Here is a 13,916-nt window from a genome sequence, read left to right as displayed (position 1 = left end):
CTTTCCTCAAAGTACTGCCTTTAGATTACATGGAATTATTTTTCCCTTATAACCAAGAAACTTAAAATATGTTAACTGAACCTTAATAAATAGTAGGTGGTGATCCTACCCCACCAGGAAGATAGACGACTTATTAGGAATTTTCCTTCTTTACAGAACCATTTCAGAAGCACTAACAAATAAATATTACACTAACTTGCGACTCAGGCAGCAGTTATAATGTCTTCTTTGTCATCACTGCCTTCATTTCACTTTTGTGAAAATATCAGTGTGTTTGGGGAGGTCCCAGGGAAATGAACCAAGCCTATTTAGTTAGAACAACTCAGTCCTCTTTTCTTTTGAGTCCACATCCTCTTAGTCTGTGGACCAACACAGAAACCATTTCCCTCCTGCAAGGAGCCTGCCCTTGCCAAGCCAAACAGCAGGCACAAAAGCAAATGGAGTGGGTGCCCTGGCTCTGCCTCCAGGCTCTACCTTTGATTGGCAATAGGCGTTTTCTCCCTCCTTCCTGCGCCTTCCACAGGATGCTCACTGACCTCCTTGGAAGTTCCAAATTCTGCTCACAGAGGGGCCAGTTGGATTTCTCTTGAAGGGTTTAAATTTCTCCACCCTACCATCTAGTCATGAAGAAATTCGGAAGTTATGAAAGTTCTGGAATCAATGGCTTCTTTTTTATAAAAGAGAATATCTTACTGTGCAACCGCAGACCAAAATAGCATAAACTTTAAGTGCCAGTAAATGTCAACGTTCACTTTGGGATAGTACTGGATATTTTAAGTATTTGTATTAGGGCTGAAATCTATAGGCCATAACCCAGATATACCTTTGCCGTTATCTATAACTTATCTCATTTTTCTCTAGAACCCTTATTGAGGCAAGGTGAGAACAAAAGCCCTTCTATTCCAAATTTTAAAATTATTTCCTTTAGGTTAATTTAGTCAACTCTAAGTTTCCCACTTCTTTAGAGATTATCCCCCACACCCTACTCTACCTTCCAAAGTTGGCATCTAAGTGCAGGGGAGGCTTACATATCCTTTGTTGCTGTTTTCTTCCCTGTCTAGTACATAGGGTTGATCTGGTCTTGCCCTTAGGAATCCTTCCATGATGTTGATTGAGAAGAAGCTGGTTCCTGGCAAGGCACTAGTTTAATGACTTCTGCTGATCCTTGTCCTGATTTAGTGCTTAGGTGTCTCCTCCCCAAGGCACACAGAAATATTTAGGTCTCCTAAAGGCCACCTCCAACTTTCAGGTTACCAGCACATCAGGTCTAGCCTATTAGCCTTGACATTTCAAAGTATTTATGTAGTTGGCACCATAATTCTCCAATATATGCAGAAAGAAAGACATTCTCGATGAGGCTGGCTTCAATATTCCTTGTCTGAGAAGTAAGGAGCAAGCACTATATATTGGGAGTTTTCAAAAACTACCTGAGAGTTTCTGCTTCTCACTTCCACACTATGACAATAATATCTGACTTCTGGTTTCCCTTCCTCCTTCCTTCCTGCCTCCATGGGAAAAATAAACAAAAAAACACAAAAACAAAAAACCTAGGACCCTCATAGGAACATTCCTTACAATAGATGCCAACATTCTATTTAACGACTTTAATAAAACTCTATGAAGCAAGTATGCCAGGAGTGATTTTTGATATTTATAGTGGGGGAAAGTTGGAAATTTAATAAATCATTTTTCTTTTCAAAGAAGCTAGATTTCAAAACCGTTCTATTACTATGTTCTCAAAAAGTCATCTTTGAGACTCATTCCCAAGGCCAAAAAACAAACGAACAAACAAAAACAAAAATAAAACACACAAAAAACAAACAAAAAAACTTTATGTCTTAGTCTTAAAGAGGAGGGCTTCAGGAAAAGATGATTTAAGAAAAAATGAAAAATATAACAGTTATGTATTTTCAAAATATTGATGGACTTTTAGATGTCTACCTGATAATATGAGAAACAACAGAAGTTTTATATTAAAAGATGGCATTTAAAAGACAGCATCATACAAGCTCCATATATTTTCCAGGATCAACTATACAAATAATGGTTTCTTTCCTTTTGCCTGCAAAAAAGAACGTATATGCTTAGGTTTCTGAGTATTTAAACACCTTCATTTTCTATAATGTGGTCTACTCTAGAGCGTTGATAAAGAGAAATCAGACAAATAAAGGTTTGACAAATTCCAAATAAATATAATTTCCCTAAAAGCATTTGGATATGATGTATATTTTTGTTTTTGTTTTGTTTTGTTAATTCTTAACCAAGGCTATTTTTATCATTGATTTTTAGAAAGAGTTGAAGGGGAGGAGAGGGAGGGAGAGGGAGAGAGGAACATTAATTGGTTGTCTCCCCCACGTGCCTCAACCTGGACTGAGAATGGAATCTGAAACTCAGGTAGGTGCCCTTGACCCCTTGACCAGGAATCGAATCCATGACCCTTCAGTCTGCGGACTGATCATCTAACCACTGAAACACGAACCGGGCTGGATGTGATGTTTTAAAGTAAAACTTGCAACTTAAGAAACAAACCTAACTGTCATATGTAGGGCCTGCCATATGCCACGCACTGGGAATAAAGAAATGAATAAAGATCACCACCATAGCCCGGCCGGGCGTGGTTCAGTGGTTGAGCGTCAACCTAGGATCCAGGTGACCGGGTTCGATTCCTGGTCAGGGCACATGCCTGGGTTGTGGGGCCAATCAATGACTCTCTCATCATTGATGTTTCTATCTCTCTCTCTCCCTCTCCTTTCCTCTCTCTGAAATCAATAAAAATATATTTTTTAAAAAAAGAGATCACCATAATCATAGTCATTTTCATGCTTGTTCCATGACGATATTATCTTCTCTTTATTTTTTTTAACCTATGTATCTCATACACGAATACACTCATACATAAATATACTTACACCTATATCCTGTACTAACAGCAAGGCAACGATAGTGTTAAGGAACTCAAGATGAGATAGGCTAAGCCTCTCTTAAATGGATGGGAATGCTCTTCAGTTTTCAGTGTGTGTTTTTGAGTGCCTTATAGTTTTAAAGTTTCTTTTCAAGCATTCCCCAAAGAGCTTTGCCCTGTGCATGTGCTGGTCGACACCTGCCTGGGGAAGCAAAGAGTTCCTGGAAAGCAAAGAGCTCCACTCTACCCCTGTGCCTTTAGAACAAGCTCATAGCAGGATCCTGGAAAGCAAAGAGCTCTGCTCCACGCCTGCTCTGGTGGATACCAGCTCCTGACTGGAATCTTGGAAGCAAAGAAATCTACTCTGCACCTATGCGAAGAACCCAGCCCTGTGTAAGCCAGACCCCAGCAGCAGTTCGGGAGCCATATTTTTTCTTCGTCAGTGAGTTGCTCCCTTGATGCATGAAGCTCTCTCCCTTTCTCTTTTCCCTCCACTTTGTTTTCAGTAACCCCCCCTTTTTTTTTTGCCTCTGTTTCTCTTCCTCTCTTGATTTATACCTTGTTGGGGGTCAGGAACCCCTTGGAGGGTGACAAAGGGTTTCACTGCTTGGGGTGCTCTAATCAAGAAGTGGTTGTTCCAAGACATGTTTTATTTACTTGCAGCAAGTAAATGAAACAGGAGATTCATACCCAAAGCTCTGTCTCCATAAGGGGGGCTTAGCCATTGCTTAGATACACTATTCAGTCAATTACATGTTGATTTCTTCTTTGTAGTTGGCTAAATTTATCTGGTTGAGTTCCTGTCAAGCTAGCTCATTCTCTTTACAGCTGAATCTGCAAAATATTGTGCTACATTTTCACATTTAGCAAGAATAACATTTAGTAATAATATTTAGAACTGCCTGGACCTTAAGACCCTTGTCCTATCTGGTTGTTTTTTTAAATCTTATGACAAACACTGTGACAAGAGAAAGTATTTATAAGCTCATATAGACAATAAAATTGAGATCCAGTAAGTTTAGGTAAACTGCCCAAAGTCACCCAAATTTTAAGTTATAAATTGACACTTAAACCTAACTCCCTTGGCACTGAGTCTGCTACTTCTTCCACTGCACCATTCTGCATCTCCTTGTTACCTGAATCTCTCCAAGGAATGGAGAGATTTGCCCCAAGGGGCCAGGGAACATGCAATTCACAACCCTGGATATGTAAGCCCTGTTCTAGGATAGTTAGGGAATTTAAAGGGACAAAGCCAAACACCCTATTCATGTATATTCTGCGTATTGCCGTCCGAAGTTTTGACGCTTGTTCCCTAGTTTTTTTATACTAATGGAACTGTATTTTAGCTGGGCATCTGCTTTCCCCACCCCCCTTTTCTGTAGCAGATAAGTGAAAATAGAAGCAATCTATCAAGGACCCTCAGGACAAGCACGAGCCCTAGGGATGGTGAAGCAACAAGATAGAAGGGTCTTGGAGACCCGACTCTGTGGAGTCAACCTACTGCTTAAGCCTCAATTGTTAACAGACTGAGAAATAAACTTTAATTTTACTTAAGCCACATTTATTGTTGGTCTCTCTTAGACCAGCAGAACCTATATTTTAACTACACTTATTTTCCCAAATCACTCTTTAGCATTTGTTCGTACTTGGAAATCACTGACACTTCTCCACTGCCTACAAAGTGAAATCCAAACCTGGGTTCAAGAGCTTTCACAGTCTGACCCCTAACTACTCCCCCTCACTATTTCTACTGCTTCTTTTCACTGTGGCCAGACTGAAGGACTCATTGTTTCCTGGACATTCTTCTACTATCCCTCTTCCTTCAAAAGACTCAATGAACTCCAATTTCTAAAACCTACTTTATTCTTTCAATGCATCATTTATAGCCCACCTTTGAATCCATAGTATCCTATGCCCCCAAAATGCTTTTTGTTAAAAAAAGGCAGAGGAGGAGATTAGAAGGAAGAAAAGGAGGGATGAGGAGAAGAAGGGTATATGAGGAAAGAGCAGGAGAGGCAAAAACAATTGGAAATGGGCGACCATTGTGTTTAATGTCAACAATGATGGAGTACCATAGGTGATGGGTTCAAAGAAGAAAGTATGAAGCTATGAAAGCATGGAAAGAAGCCCTGTGGCCATAAGAATGTCTTGTGTCTTTCATGAACTTTCTATCTAATTGTTTATTATTTATTCCTTGGGAAAGCCATTAGGCAAATGAGAAACATCAAGAAATTGGTTTCCATTTATTTACTGAGCTATTTTTTCTCATGTGGAGTAATGTGAATAAACCACAAACTAATTTTCATCTACAGTGCCAAAATGTCTCAGAGCATTTTAGGATACTCAGTGTGGCTATTTGAAACTGTATTTATTTTTCAGGGCAATCTTATTGAAAGTAAAAATTCCAGTGTATACATATATTTGAAAGGAACACCATTCTGTTCTCACTTAGGACTTTGTGCATTGTTTTCCCCAACATAAAACAACAACAGCTGTACTTAGGAAGCATATTAAATTACTCCCCTTTTAAAGGGAAATATACTTGGAATATGAAAAAGGTAGGGAGAGAGAATTAGCAAGAATCCCAAAAAATGTAAGTTCATTTAAAGGAAGATTACATGAGGTTAACATTAAATTAGCTTCAACCAGAATGTAAGCAAGACTGAACCGCTGGAACTCTTCTTCTGACTTCAAGTTTCCATGCCTTTATCTCAAAATCTGTATTTCTAAGTAGTTCCAATATTCTTGAAGAGTGTACCCTCATGGTAATAACTATATCAAAAGAAGTTTCTCCCAGTACTCCGCCCCCCCCCCCCCCCCCCGGCCAGTAGCAAAGCTAACAGGTGTCCCTCATGGTAGCCGATAGTAATAAGAGCTATATGTCTATATAGACCCAAAAAAAAGGTGTCCCTTGTCAAGCACTGGACCCCAAGCAACTGTATGTGTAATTGCCTTGGTACCAGATTTAGCCTGAGGATAAATTAAACGTGAAGAAGATATTATGAGCCTCAGGGAGGGCCAGAGTGATCCTCTTGCTCTCAGTGGCCAGGAAAAAGGCGAGCTCTCTGGAGAGCAAGACCGAACCTATATGTTTTGTTGTGTAGATAATAATAAAGTCAGGGTCAACATCTTTAAACTGGGTTGTTCACATTCTACTCAAATACAATATCATCAGAAGCAGACTCAAGTCTGCTTTGGATTTGCAATTTCCAGGCTTGCTGCATTGTACCATGATTTACTGAGATATAAATCAGAGATAAAATACCTAACACTCCCTTCTTTAGGAGATTAAAATTATGATTCATGATTTAATGCCAACAACTCTTGCTCTGTTACACAAGGTACTGTTAAAATAACAGTATTTTACATTTGTATCATATTTTAAAGTGTCACATTCATTATTTCATAAGTGTGTTGTTTCTGTATGATTGTCTTGTTAAATTTTTTGAAAATGTGTCATTTCATGTTGCCAATATTTTTATTTAATACACATTTAATTCAACAAGCACTAATTGAGCACCTACTATCTTCCAAGCTCCTGTCACACTCTAAACACATTTACAAAAGTTAACCAAAGTGCTTTTCCATCACAACCTGAACAAATGGATCTATTAGATAATAAATCTCATGTCGATCACATTAATAATCATGCCTTGTTGGATGTCATTTCCAGTAAAAGGAAGGAGGTTAAGAATGTATTTAAATCAATTAAGCTTTGGATGACTATTTAAGATTTTCCTTGGATAAGGTTCTATAAACTGAGGTAAGCTTACAGCTTTTTCTGTTTAAAGCAGCTGCCCATTTCCAATCACCAAATATGTCATAAAAGAGCTCTGATGTCATGTTCAATGTAGATTAGCAAACCTGTATAATAACAAGAGGGAAGCAACATTGCTTTCTTTTACACAAGGGCGTATTCTCCCCAATTCTTTGGATTTGCATTAATCTGTGGATGGTTCCCACAGCCAGAAGCTATCCTTATGTGCCCTCAGCTTTTGTAACTACTTGCTACCCACTCTTCTTGTTCCACAGTCACGCCTTAAGGTCTTTTAGCCAACCTTTGTCTCCCAGTTGACCCTTTCCCTGGAATACACCCTAGTCTCATCTTTTCTCCCAGACAATTTGCTCTTCTCCATAGACAGTATGTCCAAACAACTTCAATTTGTATTCCATGACCTTTCTAACAACCCACACACCCTTTTAAATGGATGTTTTACTCATATGATCATGATACTTTTCCTGTTTCCCTAGGATTCTATGTATTAGAGAGTTTAGAGAACAGTGCCCTGGTTTTTAAATCATAGGCTTAAGAGCTAAGATTTATTGGATGCTTGCACTGTGCCAGGTGCCATGATAGGAATCTCATTTAAGCTCCGTTTTTTGAGGTCAGAATTAACCCACAATATGGATGAGGAAACATCCTTGGACAGTTAAATGACTTTCCCAAATGGCTTTCTCATGATGGGTCATAAGTAGACTCTAACTTACATCTCTCAGACTTGGCACCATTCATAGCACAGCTAGAAACCAATGCCTATACCTGATAATTCAATAGAGGGAGTTTACCTTGGGATATTTGTCACAAAGGTATTAGAAAAGCCCAAAGAGCAAACATTAGAAGGAGAGGCAACCAGGAATTTCCAATTGTAGGAAACTGCTATCATCCCCAGAGCTGCATGGACCAAGGGAGGAAGTGATGTCACCAAAGTTCAGGAGCTGAAGACTAAGTAGAAGCTGGAACCCAGCAGGCTCAGACAGTGAGGATTGTGCCATGGAAGACCAAGCTCTCTGGCAGGCGCTGGAGCTTCACAAGAGACGGTCACTACTAAAGATTTCCTCGAAGCAGAGAGAGATGGAGATAAGTGCCCTGCATTATTCCTTCCTCCATGCCACCTATCTCCTGCCAGTATCCCCCCAGTGCTACTCCTAGGGAGAAGCTGGTTGGCAAAGAAGTCTTGAAAATAATAAGAATAGCTTCTCTATACTACAGACAGAGAAGCAGAGAAAAGAGAGGGGAGCAGGGGAAAGACAGGAAATGGATTTGAGAATAAAGAGGCAACAGTCCACTTAAATCCAAAGTGCATTGTAACTTCACTAAGACACGTCTACTGCCCTCCATGATTGCTTCCAGTACTGATAACTGAGTGCAGCCTGTGGCTGTGACAGACAAGCCATCCATTTGTCAACTGAATAATGCCTATTATTCTTCCTACTCATTGCCAAGCACCTCACAGAGAGACTAGAACATAGTGGGCACCTAGTCTGGTTTTTTTCCCCTCTCACATGGTGACTAAGCCAATCAAATTATCTATAGCTATGGTAGTGTAAACATAAGACATGAATCTCAAGTAACTAAATACTAAGAAGAGAGGTCATTCTTTCCCATGATTCAAGAAATCTGAGAACAGCATAATCTCTCAATTTTGGTTTCTATGCGACATTATTTTATGAACTTTATTGCTGAATAAATTCCATGGCTCAGATCATCAGGAGTTCACCACACAGGCCACAAAGCTGTCTAGGTAGCCTGGGAGGCCTGCAGTGAGCTGACTGTCACTTACTGCCTAGCCCCAACTTCTTTCCCCTTGAAGAGCAGAAAATGCCAATACGACTTTATGCTGTCGAAGTCACTTGCTCAGCCTCTTTGTTACACCAGTTGATATTATTGTTGGAATTCATTACTTCTCAAGTGTTCTCTATTTAATCTATTTCACATTCATAAGGAATATGAAATCCAAAACCAGCACAGACTCAATTATACTCATTATTTGATCTTAAAAGTAATTCCCTAACATATGCATAAAGGAAGATTTGGGGAAAACATCAATGGGCCTGGAACATCAGAGTGACAAAGTTCAAATGCTGGATACTCACCCAAACTTATTTAATACTCTTCATTATAAAAATTACAGGAGAAATTTCATAAGAACCATCTTACTAGCAGAATTCTAGGTATTTCCTGTTCCCAAGGGCAGAGAAATACTGCAAAATCAACATTTTTTAATGACATTTCAGTACTGTCTCTCTTGGCTGAAAACAGAAAGAGCAAGAGACGCATAAAAATAAAAAAGAAAAAAAATGTTAATTAAACATTTTCAGCTATTAAATAGTTGATTTTTGTTAAACTTTTAAGTCAATTTGTATTTAATCCAAATAAGTTTGCCCATCCTGTGTGGCAACATCATGAATAAATTGATATAAACACATCTGCTTCCTTTAAGTTTAATTCTTCCATGATAACTATAACAAGAAATGAGTATTACCACTTCAGTGTAAAGACAAAACAACACTTGATTGAACTGTTTGGCTATTTGTACATTTTAGAATAAAATTATATCTGCTACTACTCATTTGGAATACAGTTTTAGATAAGCTCATTTGAACTGGTGGCAAATTCTAATGTTTATTAAAGTCTGTGAAATGAATTCACATTGAATATGATCCTTTAGTCTAAAAGCTGAGTATCAAGCCAGCATAAACTTCAACTCTTCTGGCAGGAAAGTTAAGAATTTCTCTCAATTTCAGACCAACACCCCCAACACACACACGCACACATACACATACATATGCACACTCATTTTCCTCCATCATATTACCCTGAAGGATACTATAAGAAGAGTGGGCTGAGCCTTGATCTAGTTGCTCTCAAATCCATATTCCTCTCTTGCCCCCTAGGGCTGCTCTGAAACAAGGAGGTGCTGCCCCCTGCAGGCTGCATTCTCAGAGTTTTCTGTAGGCTCTGGTTTCAAAGAGAAGCAACTTGTAGGGAGATTAGAAAGCAGGAGAAAAGGGAAATCCTGGGCATTTCTACCTCTCTTTCTGCCTCAGGCTGCATTTCCCACATAGCTTCATGGCAGGAAAGACCAGCTGCAGTTCCAAATTCCACTGCATGACCCTAACCCCTGGGATCCCATAACAATCAAATATATAAATGCATCAAATTAATGCACTATACACCTTAGATTCACATAATGTTATATATGTTTATTATATCTCAATTTTTAAAATACCCTTCCTTTGTTACTAATCTTTGGGTTGCCACTCTATCTCTTACTTGGTTTCTCAGATATTTTATTATATATATATATATATATATATATATATATATATATAAAACCAATTCACCTTATTTAATTCCCATATTTTAAATACTTTAAGTGGTTTCTATTTCCCTAGTTGGATACTGACTAATATAAATAGTTTAAATCAAAGCTGACAAAGACTATAACTCCTGTTTTTTATTGCCCCTTACTTAGGACCTCACAGAAACCAAAACCCTGAGAGAAAGTAAGAAGAGGAGAGGACAGGGCAGGGGAAGAGAGGGGAGAGGAGTAGACGAGAAATTTGAGGAAAGAGGGGATGGAAAAGGGAAGAAAGGACAGAACTCACTTCCCATGTGGCTCCATACGGTTCAGTGTTGTTCTCTGGGGAGATTACTATCTGGGTCTCTTTGTTTACCATTTACTCCAAAATGGAACGAAGTCTGGCTAATATTGACCATGACATCCTCCACCCCCATGGCAGATTCCCTTTGCTCTTCCTACAATTAGAACAATCTAGCCCCCAACACAGGCCCCAGAATCTCACTTCTCACAGCAAAGTCAGGAATAGTCCTCGACCAGCTGATCCATCTGAGGTTGTGTGTCAGAAGCTATTCCTGCTCTGCCCCCTCTTGGGGATAAGCAGGAGCTTCAGGTGGCCAAGAATTTCCGATGAACATGAAGGGGAAGTTCAATTGCTTAAAGATGTAGCATGATATCCTGGGAGTACGGCCTCAGGCCTGAGAAGCCTCACTATTAGCACTGAGAACCCTAAGAGCTCCAACATGCCTGCCAAAAGAGCTGCCTGCAGAAGCTCCCCAAGCTTCCTGTCTGTAGGATGCAACAACACTCCTTCCCAACTCTACACATCACTTTCCCCTGGGCTCCAAGGAAGCTCAGCCAGCCAGAATCTCCAAAACTTGAATAGCCAGTTCTCTGGTACTCATTTGCCTAAAGATAGAAATTGCAAACAGTCCCCTGAACCAAATGGGAGTAGGTAGGTCATCTTTATTGCCTGTGCTCTCCCTTCCCTTCTTTAATCCTACTTTATCTTCCCCCACACCCAAATAAAACAGAATGGCTAGGGATATCAAGAAAAATAAAAAGTTCCACAGCAGCACTGAGTAATTCAGAAGTGGGACAATGTTGGAAGTTATATAAGATCTAGCCTCTGACCTCCGTATATTTCTGCATACTGAGAGAGAAGAACATGTAAATACAGGAGGTAAATGCTAACACAGCTCTCTGTACAGAGAGCCATAGGCCAACATGGAAAGGAGAAGCCAGGCCAACTGGGAGGCGAGGAGGCCTGGCCTCTAATCTCATCCCTGCTAATCTCATCCCTGCTACAACAGATTTGTAGTTCAGAAAATGTCAGCAGGTCTGATAGTCACTTAAAAATCTCATTTACTTTAGCCTAAGAGAGTAAATAAATTCAATTACTCTTTTCTTTTTCTCAGTTCCCTTTTGGGATTTTGTTATCGTTGTTATTTCTATTCATTTTTCACAAAAAAACCTGAGCTCTCTGGAAAAATTCTAAGTATATTTACTGTGAACAAATGCTATCGCCAAAATTTCTTGCTGTGAGAAGTGCTATAAAGTAGAAGGATCTGGGAAAAGAGAAACTAATTCTAGGTTCATGGACCTAATAATTGTTTTTGTATTTATATTTTGCAAGGCTTTCATGAAGTACTCTGGTTTCCTTTTTCCTGGGGGGTTTTTCCACAATTGTTTTTGTTTTTTGGGGTTTTTTTTTAAATGAAGGCATCAATAGTAATATCTAACTCCTGGCTGTGTTAATTAAATACAGTAACATGGACATCCAGGCCTTATAAAGCCAGTTGGTCCTAGTTTTTGACTAGTTGGTTAATCGTGAGATTTAGTACTTTGATTCAGTAAATTCTTTTTTGTTATTATTGTTCCCATTGATGCTGTAAAATTCCAATGAAGACATAATCTTTAACAAACACATAGCTAGAATGTTTTATTCCTTAGCTGCATGTCCGTTTAGCTTATGAGAAAGAATGATACTCATAATAATGTGAGGAACTTCCGGAGGGGTCTCTATGAGCCTAGATTTCCATATTAGTCCTTTTTTGGGGAGAAAACAAGTCTAGGTTGCATACTTGAAATGTTTTCAATCGGCAGCCTCACATGCCAAGCTAAATCCGCTTTCTACTTCCCTGGTCAAATCTCTGAGATTTGTGAGGACAGTGAACTTTTTCAACTGGTCAGCCCCTTTGTGCAGTCAGATGTTCCTGTCCTAAACTCTAAGTCAGTTCACTGGTGCCAATCACCTGCCTGAACTGCAGACGGCTTTCTGTCTGGTAGGTTTATGTGGGCACAATCTCCCTCAGGCAGCTTGGATAGGGTGTTTGAAAAATCATACCAGGGCCTACTTGGGAACTCTGAGTAAGCCCATTCTTCATATTAAGACCTTTACTACTAAAATTATTATTAAAGTTCAAGATAAATAATAAAACAGTTGCTATTATATTATTGATAGTACTGTGTTTTGAGTAGGAAAAATAGAACAGATTCTATTAGCTAATGGCAACACTGAGAAAAGAAAATATGCAGGTGGGAACATGGAGCAAACTAGGCTTCCCCCAGGTGCCAACAGAAATTCTGTGCCCCCATTTCTGGAAGTCTGTAGCCCTCCCTGGAAATGCAAAGGGCACACTGTTGAAACGCACACCAGGAAGGTCCTGCAGCTGCAGAAGGTACAAAAATCATGTAACTGTGCACCTTTTGCCACCAGTTTGATCGAGTGAAACAGCAGCTTTTCAGTAAATAAGAGAGAAAAGAGTCTTTTCCCACGTTGGTGACGGAGCGTGTGACAGCTAGCCAGGGTAAACCCAGAGCGGCCCTCACGCTCCAGCCTGCATGCAAACCATGGGTCAAGCCACACAAGATCAACATTCTGGAAGGCCTGACAGTTGTTATCTTCTTATTTAACCAACTTTTTTTTTTTTTTTTCATTTGTTTTGGCTGATTTTTAAAACAATCCTCCTGCTTTATCCCTGATTCTTTTTCTTCTTGATCTTAATGAGTATTTCTGTCTGTTATTATTACAGCATGTAGGTAGTTGTGGGCTGTGTACTTGGACATGGATTGTAAAGAGGCAAAAAGTGTGAAAGTGCTACAATGGTCTTGCACTTTGGGCTCCTCTGACAACTGTGCGTATCTTCAAATAGCTTTCAGGCACAGAGCTCTGAACTCAGTTTAATGCAATAAATGCTTCTGGAGCCTCTGCTGAAATTATGGACCAGCTCTGCCCTCCTCTAATTGACAGCATTAGAATATTTTTTAAAGGGGATTGTAATGCTTTCCAATCATCGAAGCTTCCCATGATCACAGTTCAACGTTTCTGGTGTAGATGAACTAATGCCAGATTATCCTTCAGGTCCCCTTATCAGTCCAGGTTGAACACTATGTACAGCAGCTTACAATTGGTAGGCAGCAGAAATGAGGCCTTTGAATGAGGTGACCATGAACTACAAACAAAACATTAAATTATTTCCCCAGATGCAGCTTTGGAATTTTTTTAATTTTAAAAATTAAGATTTTCATACACTCAAGGTTTATTACAATTGTAGAGGTTTCATTATTAATACATAATCAAAAAAATCCACTCTATCAAACCTCTAGTTTTTTCCAGATGACCCTGAATCATAGAGTTTCAAATGTGTTTGGGCTTTCTGCTGCATGAGATATAGCATTGACTGGGCCAATATCTCTGTCCTATGCTGCAGAAGGGAGGGCAATTGAGAGAGATAAAAACCATCAAGATGTCAAACCTGAAAATATATTGGCCAGAGTGAAAAGTATTCAGGCAGAATATTTTTAGCTACATGGTGAAGCTTAGTTCAGTATGTCAGACATTTACTGGGTAGTACAGGGCTAAAAATTGTGGATAGAAGTTCCAGGCCAAAAAGTACCTGTTTTTGTATAACGTGAGCACCTAATATCGC

Source organism: Miniopterus natalensis, chromosome 6, assembly GCF_054644295.1.
Source record: "Miniopterus natalensis isolate mMinNat1 chromosome 6, mMinNat1.hap1, whole genome shotgun sequence".
Taxonomy (NCBI): Eukaryota; Metazoa; Chordata; class Mammalia; order Chiroptera; family Miniopteridae; genus Miniopterus; species Miniopterus natalensis.
This window is presented reverse-complemented; position numbering follows the sequence as displayed.